We start from the raw sequence: 21,825 nt of genomic DNA, 5'->3' as shown, positions 1-21,825 counted from the left end.
GTAATGTGGTGTGATGGCTTGAAAGAGGTTGGAGGGAGATGACTTGGCTGCGTTCTTTTTCCACATTAAAATATGATTGGTCGACTTCTGGCAAAGGGAATGCCACTTCTGTCTGTAGGTGGCAATGGTATTCTTGTTGCTGCATACCTTAACACAGTGGCTCACCACTGAATGGCATTTGTTCCATTGATGCCACTTTCTTTAGAAGATGCTGAACAGAAGCCTAAGTTGCTGAAGAATTTTGGATAGACTCATCTGTCTGCCTTTGATTTTTTTAAACAACTTAAGCTGTACCATTTGTTAGTCAGTCTCCTGTTTCTAATTGTTCCTGAGCAACTGCATTTCAGAGAGGATATGATACTGCCCCACTGACCCCTTTAAAATGCCGCCTTGCTTCCTATGTCTGAGGTTGTCTTTCTTTGCAATTCTGCATTTGGCTTGGCAGTTTAGAATTAAGTTTTTTTTTCATAATATCTGCATTCACTCAGCCTGTAAATAATGAGAAAAGTAGTAATTCCTCTTAATGACATACAGATTCCAGACTGATGTCTTTGCTTATTTACAGTTAAGATGCTTTCTCAAGTGTATACAGTCACTACTAATGACATGTTTCTTAGTGGTAAAACAGGGCGGTTAGCATTGAATTGGAATCTCTGAGATTATGGTCTGTTACCAATGAGAAGGTCCTAGTATTCCAAAAGCTTTTCCTGGTGAAAATCATAAAACCTAGTATGCAAATATTGATGTTAGGTGTGGATGTATTACACATACATCTATTCATTGGCCAAATACATAGTAGGCCAAGTGCTTACTGTGGTTCAGCTATTGCAGTTTTGGCAGTAAGCCAGGCATCATCTCTGCCCTTGTGAGTGAGAGGTTGCCAGCCACTGACATTTATTAAGCCTTCATTATATTCTAGGCCTTGTACTAAGAGCTTCACATTATTAACTTGTGTAATTCATCATCAAGTACTTCTTAGGTGTTATCATTTCCATTTTAGAGATGAGGAGACTGAGGCATAGTGAAGATTGGAAACTAGCCAAAAGCTCCTAAGTAGTACAACCAGTCTTGAATCCAAGATTTGTTAGATTCCAAGATTTTCTTTTTAACATCTACCCCTCGCTACCTGAAAGAGTATATTCCTCAAACTGACAGCACTAACAGTGCAGACCACTTGAGACCCTCTATTCTACATGATTTTGATCTTTGGTTTAGAGGAAAATTGTGTGTGTGTGTGTGTGTGTGTGTGTGTGTTTGTGTTGGGGATAAGACATAAGGCTACATGTTTAGTGTTATTTTATACTGAGTAAGTTCTACTTCATTGCCCTACTGATACATCTTGTCTTGTCTTGATGGTTCAGCTAGGACAGTGGCTTAAGCTGTGAAAATGATGTACAGACAAGTGTATGTACCATCTGAGCTCTTGTATGAATAGATATGGTAGAACTAGGTTAGTGTGTGGACGGTGTAGCACCAGGATGAACCTGGCTGTCCTGTGCTTTTGAGAGACAGAGCCTCTTGCCTACTGCTCCTCTTAGGAATGCTGCTTCTAGCCAGTATTGATGACTGGACAGGTAGGAACCTGTCCAGAAAAGAAAGAAGGTCATTTGGGTTTTAATTTCAGATCTCGGGCCTTTTTACAGACTCATTTTTTTCCCTCTGTGAATCTCTCATTTCTCCTTGGTATAATGAGGCAATTGGAGTAAATATTCACCAGTCCTAACAGACCATGATTCTGATGGAAGGATTGAGGTCACCTCTAAACTCTCTCTTTTTGCTCTTGAGTCACTTTTCCAATCCTTGCATTCATTTCTACACTTGAAGTGGCAGGGTCAGTGGGTATCATTTGCTTACCTGAATATTTTTATAAGTGTTGGAAAAATTTTTCTGTTGTAGCCAAGTTTCACTCATTCATTTATTGGATCTCTCTTTTAGCCAGGTATCTTTTTACAGCAAATGTGAGCCTGAGTTTGTAAGATCTGTCTTATTGAGAACCAGAAAATTCATCATGAATTAAGCAGAGCCAGGAAGGCTTTGTCTGGAGCTTTATTTTACATCTCAAGGGTATTGACTTTAGGTTTCAGCACTAATAAGCTTTGACCTCTGACAGTGACTGTTCCTTAAGTGGGTATAGGAAAGCCAAATGGAGTCTTGAGAGATTTTTAAGTCATTGAATAATGTATATTAGTCAGTTTGGTCTTTGTAGAATTGAGAAACAGGATGATAAATGTTTTTCTAGAACATCTCTTCTGTCTTGGAAATCTAAGAAAACCAGGACAACAGGGACTTTGCCTTTTACGGATGTGGTAGTTCTCCGAGTTTCCATATTAGGATGTCTCTGCCTAATGTGAAGAGTGTGTTTATCCATATGCATTATAGTATGAGCAGAATCACCCCACTGAAGGAGACATGTTTGACTTTCTTGTATTTCCTCTTTCTTTGTATTCATCAAACCCACAGTCATGTTAGACATTATTTACTTGCTAACCTGATTAAAGCCATGTGAAGTATTATCAGCGACCTGGTGGAAACAAAGAAAGGAATAAAAATAGCAAAAAGTAATGTAGAATCTAAAAACTCCTCTGAAGCAAGAGAACAAAACTCCTGCAGGCTTGTCAGGTAAGACTTTTAGGTGGTTGTTGGGGTCTATTTCTGGTGGAAATTTAGTAAGCAAATCTTTCACCACTAAAGGCATGCTAAAGGACTTGTATGTTTACTGCAAGTGGTTGCCAGTTTGGTTATCTGGGCTCTGGAACATGAAATTCACAAAGGAAAAGGAGAGCCAGGAGGAGAGGATGTTGGGGTGGAGGGAGAAATGCTTCAAAATCCCTTGGGAGCCAACAGGGAAGAACTTGTGTGGGTGCTGGAGGCTCAGAAACCGAAGTTGCAATGTTCAGTTTAACATCTGCCTCTCTCCTGGCCACAGCCCTCTGCCCTTTAACCTCTGCCTTGCCTCCCTGTTTCTTCACAAAAGTTCAAACAACAGCAGGAAGTAAATAGTGATTTGAAAAGGGTGATGAGCCTGTGGGCAATTTTGTTTTGATTCTCCAGAAGGGGGAAAGAACAAAGCAGCAAGAAAGTTTGAAAGTCGAATGGACACCAAGAAAAATCCGAGGGTGGAGGATCTGAGGGAGGAGATAAGCTCTTCTTGAGCAGCAAGAGAAAAAGAACCTCCAAGGTTTCAAAACATTGACTGGGATATTGGATTTTATAAAGAGTCAAGGGATGCCAGGGTTTCTGCCCTAAGACTCAAAGATAATTGTATCACATACAGGAGTCAAGTATAGAGAAAGAAGGGAAAGAACCTTAGGATTGGAATAGTCTGGGCTGGATGGGAAGGACAGATGTCGTGGCTGCTTAGGCAGAAGTGTGAGGTCTTTCCTAAAAGACAAACTCATGAAGCAAAAGCACTAGCGGTTGAGGCTTAAGTGGTAAGCACTTGCCTAATAAATACACAATGCTGAGTTCAGTCCCCAGTTCCCTTACCCAAAAGAAGGAATTGAAATACCTTCAGTGTGATTTGGTGGAAGGCAACCTCTCACCTTTTTGACTGTATCATCATACCCCTACCAAGTTCTAGCAAGGTCTGAGACTGACTCCTGTCTCCAGAGCTGTAGGATCTTGAAATTGATGCTGTAGTGATTGGAAGTGATTTACTCTGAGAATAAGATGTACCGAAACTCCCTTGTGTCTGAATAAGGCTGTGCATCATCAGCCATGCTTAGCATTTTTATGTCACTATTTAAAAACAAAACAAAAAATGAGGTCCTCAAAATCAGAAAGAAAAAGTAGGACAAAACACCCACTGGACATGTGAAAGGCCTTCCCTTCTCACCTAGCTCTTGAAAACAGCTTTCTAAATGTGTTTGCTCTATGTTCAAGAACCATACTAACATCCTGTTTATCAGCTTTAGCCTATGGCCACTCCTTAGCAGGCTGAGAAAGGCTTGGCTAGCTTCATTCTTCTGGCCTTATTTTAAGCTTTCCTGGAGCTCTGGGGTCAATACCATTTCCCAGGTATTCTAAGTGAAATCACTTTCTCAGACCTTTGTGCTTGGCCTTGTCTTTGCTTGGAAAGTTTCTCTTCTTCAAGACCAAGATAAGATTTCATCTCTGAGGGGCTTGCTGGAATTCCCCCAGCCCACCACTTCCTCTCAGAACTCCCTCCTGCTGCCTTGTACTCTTTGCTTTTATGGTAGCTGTTAATCACTCCACATGGGGAATGCTTATTTATGGGTCTGTCTTTCCTATTGGAAAGTCAGGGACTGGCTTGTCATGCTGCATACTGCTCAGCCACAAGCATTCTTCCTGGTTATCCAGAGCCGATAACCCATCAGCCATGGGTGACTGAATGTTAGAGAGCTGGTCCATCTCTGTGTTTCCAGATTCTAAAATCAGAGAGGGAAGTGGTTTGGCTAGCATCACACTCCTTGAGGGTAGCCGCAGGAACACTTCCACATTGGAGGCCATTGGGGTCTTACTGAGAATTACTGTCTGGACACACCTCTCCCATTCCTGAAACCTTCCAGAAGTGGTAGATTCTACCACTTCCCAGAGTCTCCCTTCCTACTCTAGCCCTCTACTTAGTTACAACCACCCCAGCAAATCTAAAACAGATCTCACCCTCTCCCCCTTTTTCTCCTTATAGTTTCTCTTCCTGTTTTTCTTGGCTTATATAATAGCATTGTCAGCTGTATGATTATCTGTGCAATCAACTCTGGAGTTATCTCCTTTCTGGCTGCCTCACTCCCTGAACAGGCTCATCACCAAGTCTTGCAGAGATTGCCTGCACTCTGAAATTGTACTTCTCTCTATTACCTGAATGTACCCACCTTGTCTCTTACTTCCATTTGGTCTTGGCCTTTGCTCCATTGTGTCTGTTTTTTCGCAGAGCAATCCAACCTCCTCAATTGTGAGATTTTTATCTGGGTACCTCCATGATGCTCCATCCTCCTTCACAGACACTGAGTGACTTCTATCTTGCTACTATTCACGCTGTGTTGTCTGCAACAGGTCAGATTAGCTAGATGGTGCTATGGGAAGCTTTGTGCTGCCACTCTGTGCACATTCTTTGGAGGAAGAACATATGCTCTGACTTTCACCCAATCCAACCTCTCCCAGCTAGGTCACCGTCTTTTCTTAGCAAGTCATTTGAGCTCAGTGTGCCTCAGCTTCCTCGTATGTAAAATGGGGTGATGAGAATGCTCACTTCATAGGTCTTTGTAGACTACTGACGCTTTATGTAAAATTCATACCAAGTGCCTGACATGTGCTTGGTCCTCAGAACACCTTGGTCACTTGAGTACTGAGGGCCTATTAGTGGCCGGCTCACTTCTGACTGTATTAGGCCTTGCAGCAGAACACAGCCCTCAATCACGGATTGAAGAAGGTTGCAGTCTCAAACCTGTAGGAGCCCTGCCTGTAAAAAACAAAAGCTAAGAAGAATCTGTCCAGTATTTATAAGGCCCTGGAGGAGGTTCTACCTCTAAATAACCCTGGTTGAGGCTTACCTACCCTTTGGAGAAAGGGCTCCCATTCCAGCTGCTCCTTTGGGGGCCTCTGTCCTCAAGCTCTTTGGGCTGAGGTAAGCTGTTGCAGCAGATGCCCACCTGGGGCAGGAGCTCTTCCTGTGTTTGAGGATTCTTGTGATAAGCCTTCCCTTCTCAGCTTCACTGATTCCTATTCTCCAACCTCACACCATAAATCTTCCCAGCACCCCTCACGGCAGCAGAATTACTGCTCCCTGAGAAGGGCAGGCCTTAAACCTGGGAGAGGCTTCCGTTTCCGAAGCTCTGCTAAGTACGCTCACATTTCACTTTCACAGGCGGCTACTTTCGGGGCTTGATTCTCTCCCTCTCCTGACGTCAGCGGCCCATTTCATTGCACAACAATAGGAAATGACGAACAAGCCAAAAAGGAAAAGGGAGCACAACCACATTGATGGAAGGCTGGTCCGGGTTTTTCCCTGTATACATGAATATGTATATCTGTGTGCACACAGAGATAGGTACACACAGGCACACACGTACATCTTCTTTGACGAAAACAGGCTCTTGCTCTGCACATACTCTGGCATTCCCTGCGTGATGACATGAGGACACCTAGTCTTTCTTTGTCACTCTCAGCTTCCTGAAGGCAACCTTTACTATCTCAGTAAATGTCAACTGAAAAATTTCCTGTCTAAAGCAATAGGACAGTTCGAGTATCTAACTACTTGAAGGCTGTGAAGGTGCAGACAAATATTTTGTACAGAGTTACTGTGCGTCCTGTTATAGAGAAAGGGAGATAAAACATTATTGAGTGACAGGTAATTGCCTGAACTGAAGATTGTTGCAAGGTGCAAAATTATTTATAGCCAATATGCTTGTTCCCATTCCATCTCCTTAGTCCTCTGAAGTATCTCTCTGCCATCTCTTAATTTTTCTGTTGTTGAAGTTTATTGTTTCTTTTTATTTCTGGGACTGAAATTCTCAAGAGAAGATTGCAAATCAAATCAAAGAGTACTGGTTAGTGTAGGCATTCAGAGTCCTGTGTTCTGTTTCTAGCTTAGTCCCTAACTGGAAGGGTGACCTTGGGCTGGCATTGGTCCTTCCTACAAATTATGTGCTAATTTTACAATGTGGGAACAGTGGGCAAAGATAATCTCTTAGCCAATGTCTCCTCTTTTTGTTGGAGGGGGTCTGTATATTCACTTTTGCTATTCTGGGTCATCCTGCTTTTAATTTGTTTTAAAATCTTTTTCTTCAGACCAGGGATACTGGTGACCTTGGCATATATATATATATATATATATATATATATATATATATATATATATATATATATATATATATATATTTCTTATTAATAACACTTATGATTTGTCTAGTGTATGGCTTACTTTGAGTATAAGTGTATTCAAGACATGTTATTTGAGTAAATGGTAGAAGATAAAATAACAATAATCAGTAAATGGAGAAAAGAAGGAAAGAGGAACGAGTAAGAAAGAGAAGGAATCAGGAGTTAGTTTGATACACAAAAATGCATGCCATAAAATTATACTTGAGTGAATTAAATTATTAGAAGTGCTGTTTGTTTAATAAGGATAAATAAAATCACCAGATTATATGTGCAGTAGGACTTTTAGAGGTCATTCTGGTCCAGTCCTCATATTGTACTGATAAGAAAATGGAGCGTTCCATAAATTTGTAGTACAGGGGAACATAAATTGTCTAGGATGGTGATGACAAGTAAAATTAGGTGTGTGTTTGTTTTTAAATTGCTACTTGGAACTCTCCGTATCTGGGCATTTCCCCCACCTCCTTTCATTGCCCTTGATCTGCTCAGATCTGTGCCCCCTTCCAGACAAGACAGCATCTGTCTCACACTGAGTGAAGGGAGAGCCACCGCATTAGGGGCTCAGGTAAAGGTGTGACTGCTCACTGTATCTGATCAAGGGTTAATTAGGAATACTTCTCAGCAGGAACTAATGGCTGAATGATACTTTTCCTATTTTTTGTCCCCTTCAGAGTTGTCTGCAAGAAAAAAAAAGAGAGATTATTTGTTGCTCTAAGTTCTCCCAGCCCCCAGACTTAAAAAAAAACCATAAAAAAAACTTTCATCTGGATTTTTGTTGTTGTTGTTAAAGCAGCTAACCACTTCCGTAATTTAGAGACTCAACTCAGTGATGTAAACGAATGGGTAATTTGCATAAAGGGCTAATTTATTATGTCCTGTGGGTATTTCTTTCATCTCTCCTTCCATTCTAATTAAGGTTCTAAGAGGGTCTATCACCATAACAGAAATTAGGGGTGAAAGCAGCCATTGTTAACCTTTAGTATGATGATTCCTTATCTCGGGGATCTTTTAACCATTTCCCTCATTCCCAGGCTTTGCACAGTAGGGCTATAGAGCCTGGGGAGAAATTTTAGGGGTATGCTTCTTTATGATCTTTCTTCAAACTGTAGACTGTAAAAATCAGAGCGATTAGGATCACTTTCCAGCCACAGGGGATTTGTAAAACACACAGAAGGATCTAGCCCTCCTGGCAGAATTGTTTCTAAATGTGAGCCTTTTAAAACATCTATAGAAACGTGTGTGTGTGTGTGTGTGTGTGTGTGTGCCCGCGCGCGTGCGCGCACACACACATCCTTCCTTGTGGGAGGGAGTGTATTTATACTGCTTTAGCTGTCTGTGTTATCAAGCATTTTGCCTTGCAAAGATCTTCGTTGACATGTGTTCAGTTGGTCTGGCTGTGACTAAGGCAGCTGTATGAGAGAGTGACACAGCTGAGGAAAGAGAAGTAGCAATTTCTTCCAAAATCAATTGCAATTTACTCCTACTAAATTGGCCCAAGGTCCACTGTGTCCATGCATTAGCATAGGCCAGTCTTTTAATCACTTACCCAAATGGCCGATTTTTTGGTCAAACCACAGTTCCCTCTGGAATTCTGCCCATCTTCAGTTGGTGTAGTCCCCAAACCTGCAGACTCTTTAAAGGCCTCATGAGTGATATGTGAGGGGTCTCTTTGGTAACTACACAGAAGTCCTGCTGTGTGTCTGCCCCTCAGCTGCCCATGCACAGGAATGACTTCTTTTTGGTGACCCTTGTCTCCTGCTGGAAGGTCAGTATTATGTCTTCTGAGTTTGGAAGAGGAAACACGAGCTCAGAGAGGTTGAACAACTTCTTTAGGGTCAATCAACCAATGATATCTAGAAGAGCTCAGATCCACATTTCCACTCCAAACACAGTGCTCTTTCTACTGTTCAGTATGGCATTTTGCCCATATGCAGGATCGTGTGTGTGTGTGTGTGTGTGTGTGTGTGTGTGTGGTCTCTAACTCTGAGGCTCAATTTCTCTTCTTTGGTCTTCCATTAAAAAAAAAAAAAAACATCACTACTTGACAAATGGCCTCTAAAGTGGAAATGAAGTCAGTATCTATTATTTTAATACTAAGACCTTCATTCTGATAGGTCCTTAATTGACAACCAAAATCCAGAACAAGCACACTATCAAAACTATACAGAAATGCACATTTTAGCCAAAGAAGCAGTTTGTAAGTTCTATCTTTTTTCATTTCAGTGTGAGACAGAAAACTTCTAAAGTAGAGCGGAATGCCTAGGGCCATTTTTTTTTGGTCATGTTGTCATATAAATAGCATTACACAGTGGTTAAAGAAAGAAATACATAGTTGAGTCCCACTTTAAGGTGACCTAATATGCTATTCATTTGTCTTCCGCCATCACAGCTACTACTTTTCCTTCACATCTCTTGTGACTGGCCTAAGAAATACCAGGCCAGCTGTTAATTTCTGTTGCCCCTTGCACATTATCATTTTGTGTACACTTAATAATGTATGAACATAGGGATCTATTGCATGCTTTGTAGGACTAGGACAGCAGGTTTCCTAAAGCTGATGTTTATGAAATATTTCATTGATCTTCATTTCTCTGAGTTTCAGAGAAACTCTTGATCATCTCTGAATTCTGAGGAGTCCTCAATAGACCCATTGTTTTTTGTTTTCATGAGCTTAAGCAGGGCAAGTGACATTTGAATGGGAGAAAGGAGTGACCTGATTGGAAATGAGAGGCACGTCATCAGGTGTTTTACATGTATAGCATAATGTGTTTAGACGTGTTTAATCCTTGCTCAGTAGTACATACTCTAAGTGCCACTTGGTGGATAAGGAACCAGAGGCTCAAGTAAGAAACTGATCTAAAGACACAAGCCCAGGGAATGGCAGAGCCAACATTCTTATCTAGGAAGTCTGACTCTAGAATTCATGTGGCATCATCAATTAGCATATACATATGTATCCATCTCTTTGCATATGCATGGAAGGGTGAATAGATGGGGAAGGTTAAGTGCAAGAAATGTGAAGGATTATCAGATTTTTTTTTACTGAACAATATATATTTAAATAACTTCAATTATATATGTAACCTATGGTATGTCATATTTAGTATATGTTACTTATGTACCATATATAAATATATGTGATAATGTGTATGTTAGATATATAATCTATCTATCTATCTATCTATAAAATGCATATTTATTTTGAAGAGAGACATTGGTCAATTTCTGGCCTCTCAACTTTCAGATTTTTTAGTGTGATAGAATTTTACTCCTGCCAATTCATTCATAAGATGCTATAAGAACTCACTGTGGGCACAGTGGGAGGCCTCAGTGTCTGGGAGGTAAATAGGACCCCTGGATGCCTTCTAAGGATCCCCTAAGGACAGAAATGAACAAAGTTATCATGAATGAGTAGAACTCTGCTCATAGTATATGGCCCTAAAGAAGGAATAACAGGCTGAGAGTGCAGCCCACAGGCTGGTTTCTAGGGAGCTCTGAAACTCTCTCAGTCCTTCCTGGAGCTTAGGGTGTGTTGATGACATTGCTTCAGTGACTGCCTGGAGAGTTGGGGGTGAGGCACTCAGTGCCACCCTTTCCTGGTGCTCTCTCGGAAAAAGACACCCAGAGCTGGGCAAAGACTCCTCACATGCGCACATGGGCATGACACTCACTACCTGCAGTCCTCCTAGAGACTGGCGTGAAAGGAGACAGGAAGGGGCAGGAGAAGACATCCTGATGGTCCCAGGAAACCATTTAATACACAACTGCCTAGTGATAAAGAACAGAAGCCTTGGAGTAAAGCACGGTAGGGTTTGAATTCCTCACTCCAGCACTCACTAGCTGTGGGAACATGGGTAAATAGTTACTTACAACCTTCTTGGTCTGCTATCTGTAAATGGGATAATAATACGATACAGTTCCAGGGTTGTTGGAGGTAACACTTAGAGCCTATTTAGTGTGCTTGGCACTGCTTAACTGCTCAGGAAGCCGGAAGCCACTCCTTGCCAGTATGTTTTTTTCACATGCCTTCTCACTTCTGTCCTCTTCCCTCAACCCACTTGCATGAAACAGGAATAGTAGATTGAGTGGATTTAGATGTCTTCTGCTCTGAAAAATTATTTAAAAAGAGAAAGAAGAAACATTAGTATCTATCATACCTGAAACGACAATCATCAGTTCAGTTCCCTCCCAAATATAGACATCTGCTGGGAAAGTAGCAGCAGCTTTCTTCCAGAACTTACTGTGTGCCAGGCACTGTGCTTGTTGCTGGGAATGTGATAATGAGCCAGAAAATGCAAGCAGGGTGAAGTGTCATACAGGTGGGAGGATGTGCGTAAGAAAGTTCTAGAAGACTTGGGAACAGGATTTGGGGTGAGCTCAGGCATGGTACTGGGAGAAGAAAGAGTATTTACCCAGCACAGAACACTAACATTGGAAGACATGAGCCCTGTGTGTGGTGGTTTCTCCACCCCCTCCCTGATTATCCTCAAGAATGTTTTTTTTTTAAAAAATGTAATGTTTGCAAACAAAGTAGAAACAGTCGAAGCATTGTTTTCTATTAGTGGTATAAGGTTCACTGGCTCTGGGTATTTTTTCATTCTTGTCTTCCAAATTGTAATTTTAAAAGATGAGGCATTTCATATTCAAGAGTTTCCTTTGTCTGAAATAAATTATTCATTTCTCCCCTGTTTCAGAAACAATGAACATAATCCTTAATGCATCACAATTAAGCTGGTGTAGCTTCATAGAAAATTATGTTCTGTGCATTTTGGTGGCAAATAGAGCAGTGCACCCTATATCTTGCTGACATTTGTTCCTTAGCAGCGAAAGCATGAAGTGTCAGAGATCCAGAATGTGTTTTCTTCCTCCCATGGTGGGGGAGGGGGGACATTAGCCCCTGGCAGTCTTGTTTTTTGACATTCCCCAGCTGTTGAAGGCTCTGCCCCTATGCACAGAAAGTGAGTTTTCTGGGACTATATTGTGCACGGGGTCAGGTTGGGGTCAGAATTCTTGAGCATCACCCATTTATCTTAGTTCTCTTTGTCTGGGCCTGAGATCCCCCTAAATTCCTTTCTTAGAAGGCCATTGCCTGGATGCAGCTTTTTTTAAGGATTTGGTGGCTACTAGTTCCTGCATGGTGGCCTGTTGGTCAAATGGAGATGACCAATGTCATCAGGTCTCTGGCATCTGTCTCCAGTGACCTGGTTTCTTGCTGTGCAATGCCCAGCAAGGATCTAGATTTCCATAGAAATCTTCTCTACACTGGAAAGAAAATCTATGGTGGTTCTCCAGAACATTTTTGGGATGCCTCCCACTCAAATCCCAGCCCTGAGGTCAAAGTCAAAACCAGCTGTGGTTGCCAAAGAGCAACCGCAAAGATGACTTAATTGTGAAATGTCTGCTGGATGCCCATAAATAGGATAAGAGATGCTTTCATAGGTGGTTTCCTTGAATTCTCACAGAAGCTCTGAATGCTGGCCTAGAGAGGGGCTTTCACCATACTTTGCATTACAGGAAACCCAAACTCAGAAAAGCTGAGCGACCTGCGTAATACCACACAGCTTGTTGCAGGGCAGATCTTGAAATCCAGCCAATTTTGCCCAGCCCTAGAGGCTTAGCTCCTGGCATGCCATCCTGCTTACCATCTTTTTCTGATTGGCCAAAAACAATCAAAAGCAGCTGAAGGCAAGATGAACCCATCAGCTACCTCTCAAAGTACCATTTAGTATTTGAGTGCAAATAGTTGTCTCTTATTGCAGGATAGAGGTTAGGAAGGAGGCTCTGGATATGGCTAGCAGTTGCCCTGAAAACTGCCTTGTCCTTGACTTTGATTCAGTGTCTCATACCAGCACTGGCTAAACTGCAGTACCCTCTGTGGGTGTCTGAGCTCTTGAAATGTTTGCTTGCTGCTGGATGCCTATGACTTATACCTCTGGTGACTATAGAGTCTCCCACTTCGAATTGTGGAGTTTATAGAACTCCTAGGAACCAATGGTTGCTCAGATTTGAGCTCCCAAATTTAAGAAGTCTTTCTTTGTAAATATCCATCTGCCTGCTGGCTACTTCCACTGAGGTATCCTGGCCAAAGCTCAAAACAAGTTCCATCTTGAACTTTGTCTTCTCTCTTAAGCCTAGGGCACAAGGAAGAGACAGACTGTTACTGAGAGGTTTTTAATTTGGTGAGGAGTAGGGCTGTGGTGGAAAGAATGCGGACTTGGAGCCATACCTTGTTTGAATCCTGGTATCGCATATTGTAGACAAGTTGCTTAATTGCTGTTAACCTCACTTTCAGGATTTGCGGGATGTGGATAACACACAAGTGCTGGGAAGTCATTGTGAAGGCTGGATCTGTGTTGTAAGATCACATGTCGATGTGTATCACTGCATGGAGGGGACTCACAACATAAGTTCTTACTAAAAAGCAAGACTTAGGTAGGCACAGCGGTACATGCTTAGAATCCTAGCGAAGAGGGAGGCAGAGCTCATGATTCAAAGCCAGGCCTTGGCTAAAAGTTTGTGATACTCCATCTCAAACAGCGAAAAAGCTAGATGTGCAGTGATATATGCCTGTCATACCAACTACATGGAAGACATAAGTGGAAAGAGTGTGGGTCAGGCAGGCCTAGATAAAACACAAAGCCTTCTTTTGAGAAATAGAGCCACACCCCAGGGTTAGGGAAATGGCTTAAATGGTAGAGTGTCTGCCTAGCAAGAACAAGGTGCTAAGCTCAAACCCTAATAACCAGCCAAAACAAACAGAAACAAAACAAGGTCTGTCATCAGCCTCAAGACACCCTGCCCTAGGGCCTGCTTTCAGGGTGGATCTCAGACTTCCTGACTGTTTTTTGGATGCTTCTTTGCTCTTGGACTTGCCATCCTTAGGAAACACCACTGCTGATCACCAGGATTGCCTCTAACACAAAGTGACCCCACTCTCAACCTCACTTGTTTTTATCTGCACCCTGGTCCTTGCCCTGTACCTCCACATCCTTACCTTTCATTATGAGACATGAATTGAGGCAGATAGAAATAGTCTGTCCGAAATGGCTCAGACATACCCTTGGCCTTGCCGCTCAAATTTCAGGTGAGGCTCGGAGAATGAAGGAAGACAAGGACTTCTGGGTTCACAGGCAGGTGAGTAGCTGAGTTGCGTGTGTAGAAATTTCCTATTAAGAGCAGAGCCAAACAGCTTTCTTAGATAAATACTTGATTTGGGCCTCAAATGCCTGGCAAATATTTACCCTCCATGGAAAATATTCACCAAGTTAAATGTTTAGAACACACTAAAATAGAAAAATTTATACTCAGCATTTTATATTTCATAACTGTGGGAAGAAAAAGCGCAACAAAGCAAAAGGCCAGCATTCTCCATGTACTGTGAGGCGCCTCTTACAATACAGCCATGAGGTTATTGTGTCTTCCACACCTGCTTGTCCCCTTAACCTTGTTTTTCTTTTTTAACTAATGCATGTTAATTGTACAAAGTCAGGAGTTTCATTGGGATAGCTGTGTAGGTGCAGGTTTGCAAATTTTTAATTTTATGACATTTTCATACATACATACAATTACTTCATCAAATTTGACACTCTATTACCATTGTCCCCCCAAAAACACCTTCTCCTGGTTCTCCTTTTAAATAGTCCCCCTTCTACATTTGTGTCTTTTTTATCTAAAATTTGCATATGTGAAAAATGTGATTTTTGTATTGAGTCTGTCTTAGATTTTTCCATTTATTTTTCTGCAAACGATAGAAGTTGGTTCTTCTTTATGACTATAACCTCCATTGTATGTATTTTTCATAGTTTATCCATTCGTTTGTTGATTAGAACCTATGTAATTGGTCTCATTTTTGATTCCACACCCGCTTCTCAGACTTGAATGAAGCCGCTTTGGTATTTTTGCTCTGTAACTCTTGACAGTCTGTTAGGTGCAGCTCTTCAGGAGTCTCATGTGTAGAGGGTGAGATTTGGTCTTTGGAGATTGGGCTTTCCCAGAAGCTTCCAGGAGTAAATGAGCTCTAGTGACTGAAGGGTTGAAATTTCTGGGTGACAGCTAGATGATTTCCTCAGGAACTTTCTGGTTGGACACACCATGTGTTCTCTGCTTTGTTGAGGGTCTTTGAGTGATTTCTTCCTTCCATTACCCAAGAGATACTCTCAAAGCTAACTTCCTGTCGTCTAGACATTATGGTCCTGGGGCCACAATGAACTCATGGCACTTACATTCTGTTAGGGGTAACTACAGCATGGTTCAAGGAAGTTCTTTTCTACGGTTCTCTGTACCTGGGAGACCAGCACGATAGGGAATAGAAAAGAGAGGGAACCTTGCTACATGAGAAAATCACAAAAGGAGGAAGTGACTTTGAAGTGAGACCTAATTGACAAAGAACTGGCTGGCTATTGTGAGTGCCAAGCAAAGTGTGTTGTTGGCAGAGCTCCAAGACTCAAGGTAAATCAGGCCCGTGTGGTTGATGTGTGCCAGCAATGATGTCCTTCTGCCATCATGGGCAGAGGGCCAACTCTCCACTGGCATCAAGAGAGAGCCAAGACACAGGGGTCACGGTGGTACTAGGCCACTTCAGGGTCATGATGCTTGGTTTGAGGGGAGAGGGTTCATATCCCTTAGCAGAGAATCCATCTTTGGTTGTACAGATTTCTTTACCCTAGCTTCTGAGATAGGAGCAAATCTGCTGTCCAAATTGGAAACTTGGAATATGGCTCAGAGTGAACCAATTTGCTCTGTTGCACTTCAAGTTTATGGGTTAGCTCACTACCAGTGGCTCACGCCTGTAATCCTAGCTACTCAGGAGGCTGAGATATGGGAATTGAGGGTCAAAGCTAGCCCAAGCAGGAAAACTCATGAGATTCGTACCTCCAATTAACAGCTTAAACAAAAAGCCAGAAGTGGAGCTGTGGCTCAAGTAGTAGTATGGTAGCCTTGAGCTTTTTTTTAAAAGCCCATGCTTTCTAGCCATCTCTTGTTCCTATTCTTTTCCAGCCTTTCAAATATATCAGACATGTTCTGCTATGTCTCATTTGCTCTTGTTTTTCCCAATTATCTAGAATATTCTTCTCTGTCATTCATTTGGCTGATTGCTTACCATTTTTGACTACAGATTCTCCATAACTGCCAGTTAAATGCATTCCCTCCTCTTTCATTGTTTACTATATTTCCCTATTGGTGATCACCATACAACCAACTCCATTCATCTCCTCCCCCCGCCCCCCCAGCCCTGCCAGTGGATATGTTGGCACTTCACTTCTCAGGCTTGCTTTGAATTCAAGGGCTCAAGTGTTCCCTCTTCATCCCAGCCTTCCAAGTAGCTGGGACTATAGGCACATGCCACCATATCTGGCTGATAACTTGTTTGGATTTTAGAATTTATAAGAAGTCTAGAGGTAGGGGAGTTTTCTGGCCAATGCTGTCACCAAGAGCATGACTTTTGGACCTCTAGCTCTTGGATAATTTATTTGTTTGTTTTTGCTTGTCCTGAAGTTTGAACTCTGGGCCTGGGCACTGTCCTTGAGTGTCTCTCTTGCTTAAGGCTAGTGCCACTTCTGGCATTTTCTCAGTAGTTTATTGGAAATAAGAGTCTTATGGACTTTTTTGCCTGGGCTGGCTTCAAACTTCAATCCTCAGGTCTCAGCCTCCTGAGTAGCTGGGATTAAAGGCATGAGTCAGTGCCTGGTTCTACCTTTTATGTTGGAAATGTTCCTTCCAAAGTCAAAAAAGTCCTGGCTGTTCCACAAACTCCATTGTTGGTCACAAATGAGCCTAACAACCACTGTAGGACCCATAGCTTCACAAATGGACTCTGTGATAGAATAGGGGCCAAAGCCAGACAAAGACCCCTGCCTTTGGAGCTCATAGTTCAGCAGGGACAGGGAAATCATGCAGAAGACTCCCAAGTGGAAAGAATGCTCGTGGGGAGAGGCAGGTGGTATGAAGAGAGCCTGCAACAGGGATCAAACTTGTCCAGAAGGGCAAAGAATGAATCCTACGAAGGAGCACATGAGAGAGGCCAGCAAGATGAGCCTGGAGAAGTCATCTCAGGCTCGTGGCAGCTGGCAGGAAAGAGTAAGGGCCTGTGGCAGCCAGGAACAGGCCTACAGATGCAGCCGAAGCCTGGGGATGCATGCTGGCAGGATTCGTCCAGCCTGCATGGTTTCCTCAGCCTGCTGTCGTCATTGTCACATTTGTGAGGACCAACCACACCCATCTAAGAAGAGCACAAGGGCTGGGGTAATAAGGATTTAACTCATTTACTTTGCAAAGAGAATCCCGTTCTTGTAAACGGACCCTTTAACCCTTCAGCCTCAGTCCCCTTAGGTGACATTATTTTCCTATCTGGGCAGACATGTGGACAGTTTGTTGCAGACAAATCAGGACAAAGCGCGTGGCACATGCCAATGTCCTAAAGCAAGTCACTTTCAGTTTTGGCTTTCCCTCAGCTGTGAGTGGAGCGCGCATCCACTAGAAATAGTGAGTTCAGGAGCTTTTGAACCAGAAGGAGCCTGAGGGAATTTTGGTTCAAATTAGGAAGACGAGACACGACGTGCCTCTGTCGACCTGATGGAGGTCATCCCAAGGTCAGCCCCCTCCTACCTGGAGCATCCCCTTTGTGTCTCCAGAGGGAAAGGGATAGCTGTTCCTCTTCTAGCTTGCTGGGGGCACATCTGCTTGTTTCAGGGAGGACTCAGGTATAGGATTTAGGGGACTTGCTCAGCCTCATAGCAGGTGGAAGGCAAAGCTGAGGAGACTTCTTGTCTCCAGCTGCATTGCTGCCTCTTTGTCTCCCATTTCCTCTGCCCCACTAGTCCACCTTCTAGAAGATAAGCAGGGCCACTGATCTGCCAGGATTTAGCCTGTGGAACATACATCCAGCTTTTCCACTGACTGGGACCTAGGATCTTATGTCAAACATAAAAATAGTTGAGAGGATTTCAGCAAATGCTTGAGTACCCACCATCCAAAATGAGGCAATGTGACCAATGCCTTACATCTTCCTTCCTTCCTTCCTTCCTTCCTTCCTTTCTTCCTTCCTTCCTTCCTTCCTTCCTTCCTTCCCTTCTCTTCCCTTCCTCCCTTCTCCCCCCCCCCCATCTTTCTTTTTGTGCTGTTTCTAGGGCTTGAACTCAGGGTCTGGGTTTATTTCTGAGCTCTTTTTTTTTTTTTTTTGGCACAAGGCTAGCACTCTACCACTTGAGCCAGAGCGCTACTTCCTGTTTTTAATGGTTCCTTGGTGATAAGAATCTCACAGACTTTCCTGCTCAAGTTGAATTTGAACAAGGATCCTCAGATCTCAGCCTCATGAATAGCTAGGATTACAAGCAAGAGCCCACAGTGCTCTTTTTAAAAGAACGACTATAGTAGTTGATAGTTGAGGTCGTCTTCCCAAAATGCCGCTGGGCCAGATATGTTGGGGATATCGAGCTGGGAAATGACCTTGCCATCACCACAGAGCCTGCATCCGGTCTAGAATAAGACATGAATATATCATGAAGATAGAGTGGAGGGTGGGCCCTAGAGAGTAATGGGATGGATCAGTTTTAGGTGAGACATTAATGAGTGTTATGTGCCTTGTGAGGTCTGACAAGTCTCTAAGACTAAGGAACCAGCCAGAGCTCAGAAGCGAAAAGGGCCTGGTGCCCAAGGAATGAGATAGCCAGGGCAGATGAACTGACAGAGAGGACGGGGAGAGCAAGCCAGAAAAATGATCACATGGCTGCGGGACTCTGGAAACCACCATAAGGTCTTCAAGTTTTGGCTGCAGTATGATGAAAAGCTCTAGTTGGAAAGCAGGATTTTGAACAGGAGAATATGGTGATTTGAATTTATGACTTGGAATAATCACTTATCTGTAGATGAGGAAGAAGAGAAAGACAGCAGTTACAGCCTCAGCTCCAATGGTGATGGGGTTCGCCCTTGGGATAGTGACGAGAAGAGGTTAGATTCAAGGAATCGGCAGGACACACTGACGGACTGGCCGGGGAGGAGAGGCAAGGAAGCCAGGAGGACTTCCAGGCATTTTGTAATCCATTCACCGGAATGAATGATGGTGCCAGTGCTTAGGTGGAGAAGAGAAGAGGGGCAGGACTTGAGCGGTATGTTTCCTGTGGGGGTGCATAATTAGTATATGCATGTTATCTCTAATATACCTTTGCCCACGTGACCAGCTGTGCCTCTCCATAATTCTGTGTTCACAGAGCCGAAGTTCATCCTGTTTCCCACTGTCTGGTTTGCCAAATATATTTCCCATAAATAATATCCTCCTCTCTCTGAGCATTTATGTTATTTCCTTGTTTTTGAAATTGCAAATAGTGCTGCAATGATGTTATTTCTCTGGGCCCTTTGTGAATATAGGGAGACATATTTTAAAAATGAAATTACTGGGTTATGAAGCATGTGTGGTTTTTGGTAAACAACCACATTGACATATAATTCATATACCTACAAAGGGATATACATTTTCACTTTTAAAAAATAGCCTTCAAAATTAGTTTTTTGTTTTCAAGAAGACACCATATCTTTTACTGTCCTACCATATTGACTGGTTTCTTTGCTTACCATTCAGGCCAAGAATTTTTCTGTTGATGGAATAGTTATTTTATTACATCCATGTGATTATGACCTTTCCTTTCCTTTTTTTTCTAATGACTAAACTCCATAGTTTTTAGAAAAGCTTTAAATCTACAGAGAAATTGACTGGACAGTACTGAGATCAAACAACCATTAAAGAATTGGCTTTAGTGTGATACATTTTTAACAAATAATGAGTTCATATTAATACATTGTTACTAAATAGAGTCTATAATTGTTATCTGTTTCCTGCTTATGTTATATACTTCCATGGGCTCCCACAAATGTATAATGGTATAATATCTATCATGATCATACAGAATAATATTATGGCCCTAAAAATCCTTCTTCTTTCCCTGAATTTCTGGCAACCACAGACCCTTTTAAAATCATCATGGTTTTGCGATTTTGTGGTAGGGATGGAATCACATACTCTTGCAGACTGGTTTTTACTTAGCAACATGCCTTAAGGTCCCTCTGTGTTTTTTCATTGCTTGATAATGCACTTCTTTCCACAACAGTAATTGTGTTGCTCTTTTTGGATGCTTTCGGTGCTAGAGGATTTTGAAAAAAGTTTTGTTGGACAGACTTATATTTGTAATTCAGTTGGGCCAAAGATCTAGGTGTATGATTGCTGGATTGAATAAGTGTATGTTTAGCATATTAAAAAATCTGTTAATGCCAGGTGCTGGTGACTCATGCCTATAATCCTAGTCACATAGAAGGCTGACCATTGCAGTTCAAAGCTAGCCTGGGCAGGAAAGTCTGTGAGACTCTTCTCTCAAATTAACCACTAGAAAACTGGAAGTGGTGCAGTGGCTCAAGTAGTAGAGTGCTAGCCTTGAGCTGAAGAGGTCAGGGACAGTGCCCAGGCCCAGAGTTCAAGACCTACAGTTCTCTACCCTCCTCCCCCCCCACCAAAAAAAATTTTGTCAATTTCTTTCAAATTGGCTGTAGCATCTTGCATTCTCACCAGCCATGAAAGAGGATCCCTGGCCCTAATCACCTCATCGCCTGCTGGTATTGTCAGGTTTGTGTATTTCAGCCATGTTCACAGAAAGATCGGTCATGTTCGTTTCATTCTACCTTGCAATTCTCTAATGGAATATGATATTAAACATCCTTGCATATGTTTGTTTACCATCTCTGGCTCTTCTTTGGGGAGATACCATTTCATACCTTCACCCATTTTGAAAACTGAATTGTGTGTTCTTATTGTTAAGTTTTAAGGGTCCTTTTTGTATTTTGAATATGAATTCTATTCCAGATGGGTGTTTCAGTGTCTTTCCTTGGGCTTGAAATGTCTTTATTGACTCTATATTTTGAATAATAGTTTGGCACTTATTTGTTTTCAGCATTTTATTATTCTCCTGGAATCTGTTGCAGGTGTAAAGTCTGTTGCAAGAGTAACAGTTATTTCTTTGAACTATCCTCTTATTTTCCTTTTTACTGATCCTTAGCCTATTGTTTTTGTTTACTGGTTTCAGCAATGTTAAGGCATAGTCTCTTGTTAATTTCTTCTATTTGGTATTAGGTATTAATTGTTTCTTTGAATATTTCTTTGTTTACTTCTAAAAAAATTCTGTCATTTCTCCTCTAATACCTCTCCATTTGTTCAGTTTTCTTCCTTTCAAACTTTCATCAGACAGAGCTGATTATTATTTCTGTACTTCTCATGGATTTAAATTCACATTTCTGTTAACTTAATTCTTGGTGTACATTTTGGGTCAGGTGCTCATGTCTGTCTTCCTGCCCATTAAATCTCTTCTTTTGTGCCCCATTAAATCCCTGTGTTGAGTTTTAATTTTAATGCCTATGAGTTTTAGTTTTAAGATTTCTCTCTCTTTACTTTTTTAAAAAATCTTGTTGTTTTTGGTGAGATGTGCTTTATTCCTTTCTTTATCTCCTAGATCATAGTTATTATGAAGTCTCCTTTCAGACTGACCTGTTGCTAGCTTCAATCTTCAGCACTACCATAAAACAAAACAAAACACATAAAAACATTCACAGTTTTTTTTAAGGCCAGTGAGCAGAGATACGGGCCTATTTTCAAGAGTGGTGGGTGGCTTTCATGCAGGGAGATTGGGCCTAGATGAGGGTTATCACTATGTGCTACCTTTCCATTTATGTCCCTGTCACAGTTATTATCAAGATGGGCTTCACATGTTAAGTATCCTGCAGCTTCCAGTATCCAGACCCCTGGATTTTCCCACAGAAACGAAAAAAAAAAATGTACAGATGACTAAACCTGTGATCCAGCTTGAAAATTGTGGCCTTATAAGCACATGTTCAATTCCCAAGACTTTTTTTCCTGGCTTTCAAAAACATTTTTGTTGTTTTTGGTTATTTAGTATTTTTTCAGTTTGCTTTTTCTAATATTATTTTTTGAGTGAGGGGAGAAGTATCTGT

General features: G+C 42.0%; 1 protein-coding gene across 4 annotated transcripts in view; it reads left to right on the top strand.

Annotated features, from left to right (window-relative positions):
- The window catches only part of Gfra1 (GDNF family receptor alpha 1), a 205,478-nt gene that overhangs the window by 4,188 nt on the left and 179,465 nt on the right, over window positions 1-21,825 (top strand). The window lies entirely within an intron of this gene.

The sequence above is a fragment of the Dipodomys merriami genome, unplaced genomic scaffold (assembly GCF_024711535.1).
Source record: "Dipodomys merriami isolate MVZ:Mamm:240054 unplaced genomic scaffold, mDipMer1.0.p SCAF_35, whole genome shotgun sequence".
Taxonomy (NCBI): Eukaryota; Metazoa; Chordata; class Mammalia; order Rodentia; family Heteromyidae; genus Dipodomys; species Dipodomys merriami.
This window is presented reverse-complemented; position numbering and strand designations above follow the sequence as displayed.